This window comes from Octopus bimaculoides, chromosome 6 (assembly GCF_001194135.2).
Source record: "Octopus bimaculoides isolate UCB-OBI-ISO-001 chromosome 6, ASM119413v2, whole genome shotgun sequence".
NCBI lineage: Eukaryota > Metazoa > Mollusca > Cephalopoda > Octopoda > Octopodidae > Octopus > Octopus bimaculoides.
The window spans coordinates 86,290,612-86,294,056 of NC_068986.1; positions in this window are offsets into that span (position 1 = coordinate 86,290,612).

Genomic DNA, 3,445 nt, shown 5'->3' on the forward strand with positions numbered 1-3,445 from the left:
ATAGTAATATAAAACATTTTTAAAATGATACGCGCAGGAGTGGCTGTGTGGTAAGTAGCTCGCTTACCAACCAAATGGTTCCGGGTTCAGTGTCTTCTACTATAGCCTCGGGCGGACCAAAGCCTCGTGAGTGGATTTGGTAGACGGAAACTGAAAGAAGCCCGTCGTATATATGTATATATATATGTGTGTGTGTATGTGTGTTTGTGTGTCTGTTTGTCCTACTAGCATTGCTTGACAACCAATGCTGATGTGTTTATGTCCCCGTAACTTAGCGGTTCAGCAGAAGAGACCGATAGAATAAGTACTAGGCTTACAAAGACTAAGTCCCGGGGTCAATTTGCTCGACTGAAGGTGGTGCTCCAGCATGGCCGCAGTCAAAATGATTGAAACAAGCAAAAGAGTAAATGAGAATAAATAATGAAAAGACTCAGCAGAATTTAGCAGAGTATATATTTATTAACTTTTGCAATTTATAAACTTTTGCCCGTGAAGAAGTTTCGGTTTATTCCAAGATATTAGAATTAAACATGTATATATATATGCATGTATACTACATTCAGACACACGGTGAGAGTATGAACCTTTGTCCCCACCCACACCTTCCTTACTAAGGAGGCATTTTCCATTTGTGACTAATTTGAGCATCTTTTTATCAGTATATTTAGTAAACAAGACTTCTAGGGAAGACACTGTAAATTTAAGTCCGATGTACGTTGATTCTAGTAACGAATTTTGGGATTCGTGTATAGTACTATGCTGTACTAACCCATCTGCGATGCACTTTATAATTCAGAATCATTAGCACGCCGAGCGAAATGCTGAGCGGTATTTCGTCTGCTGCTACATTCTGAGTTCAATTTCCACCGCGGTCAAATTTATCTTTCATTCTGTCGATGTTGATTAAATAAGTACCGGTCACGGAGTGGAGTCGATGTAATCGACTTAATCCCTTTGTCTGTCTTTGTTTCTCCCCTCTATGTTTAACCCCATGCCGAAGATAAGCTGTTAACTCCTATTGTTCCGAACAGTATTTCGCCATGAGCTTTACTTAACACTGTGCAATCAACTGATCAAAGCTGAAGTATAAAGTCATCCTAAAGAAGATTCTTTGTTGTATTTTGTAATTTTGATATATTTTTCGTTCATAAAATACGAATTGAGCAAACAAATGATGTGGCTATGCCGGCGCAGAAAATTCTTGAAATTTTTAGAATTAGTTGCAAATTTTTAGAATCGTTGTTGTTATTATTAGTATCAGCCGAGTAGATTTATTAAAATAGTTCTAGTCGTCTCAATTCCGTTCATTTCCCATCATATTATCTCAAAAACTATTTTATCCAACGAGCGTGATTGTTTCTTCAGATTGTATGATGCAAATTTCAGGGAGGTTGTCGGTTTCTCCTAACTGGATTCGTAATTATAATAATAGCTATTAAAGCTGAGATAATTTATAAAGTTTCAGGCGTGACTCTCAACGTCTGGACCAGGAGTTTATATCTACTATCGTTGTTTCATTTCATCACAGATATATAAATACTTAATTCTCAGCTTGTCACTTGACATAGTGAAATGTCTTAATTCAGTCGCACATTCATGTTCCACTCATTTAATACAATTTTTTACTGCAGTTATGAAATGAACAGCTACTTCTAGCCATACGGGAGTTTTCTGTCTAGTATGATAACTTCTCAAATATCATGTTGCTCGTTAACATGATAGTTAATGGATTACAGATATGAATGTGAATTAATTTAGAATCGATTTCACATCGTTTTCGTCTAATGATGTTTTCAGGAGTTTAATCGGATCTTTTTTAAAACGGGGGCCACATTTTTCATTAACGAAACACTTTGAAACTTGGAACACTGGTAGAATGTGTCATATAAAGCATCTTTTTCTCTTAGTCTTCTTTAAAAAAAAAGAAATCCATAATTTATTCCATGTTAAAGTTGTCGTATTTCTGTAATTTCAACCAATCACTGACGTCCATTCAGCCGATATACATTACGTGCCGACTACATAAACAAACGATTCTGAAACAATTAACCCTAACCCTAAACCTAACCCTAACCCTAACCCTAACCCTAACTCTAGGGTTAGGGTTAGGGTTAAAGCAAATTTAAAATGAAAAAAGCAAATAAAACGAAGGTATGGAGATTAAATACGCTTTACATCGCTTAATCAGCCAAAGGAGTAAATGTAAACAACTGAATACTTGTCAGTGATTGGTTGAAATTATCGAAATAAGACAATTTTTTACATGAAATAAATTCGAATACAAAAATATGTTTCTGTTCTATAACACAAAATAGATAAGTATACGAAGTTTGAAAGTCTTTCCGTACCAAAAGCACTACGTAAAACATTAATGAAAAATATGGCCCCGTTTTAAAATAGATCCGTTTAATCAACAGAATTAATGTCTCAGGGAATTTTTGAACATTTCAAAAATACTTGTACACGGGACACAAATCGAGAGCCAAATCGAGAACAAACTATCAGGCGATCACACTTATTCGATCATAATTCAGTTAAAACATTGCCAAATCATCTGCAAAAGGTGTGGGTTAAATAATGCGAGTCTAACAGAATCTTCATATAAGCGGTATTTCCCCCCTAACAAGCTTTCGTACGGTTTCAGGATGTCCAGTTTTATTCGAAACATTGAGAAGACAGTCTACAGAATAATCACAGATCACGATCGAAAACTGGCAACCCCTGATTGAGAAGCAAATTACTGGGCCAATAGGCCATTGGCAGTGTTTTGAACTGCATGTATAAACATTGAGTAATAAACTGTGTGTATCTCGTCACCTAAAATCTGAAATAAAATCGTTTTCCATTCGTCATTCTTACAGTTGAACTTTATAGATTTTCGCACATATGAATTTGCAATTACACAATGAAAAATAGGCAGATACACACATGCATAGAAACACTCAGCTACGCATACACGTCCACACACATACACACACATGCGCACACATACACGTGCGTGCGTACACACACACACAAACATATGTACACACATACGCACAAAATATATCTACTTATCTATTTCTCTACTCTGTCTCTCTCTCTTTCACTATAGTTACATAGAAAATTACAAATTCACGCACACACAAACACACACACACACACACACACACACACACACACACATACACACACACACACATAGAGGCAGACACACACATGCACATAGTATTTATCTTTATCTCTATGTGCATATCTCTATATGCAAATATACATATATGCATATGTATGTATTTATATACAAACATGTGTGTATATATAAAGATGGTGATATATGTATATATATATATATATGCATGAATATATGTGTGTGTATTTATATATATATACATATATATATATATATATATGTATGTATGCATATATGTGTGTATATTTATATATATATATATATATATATATATAT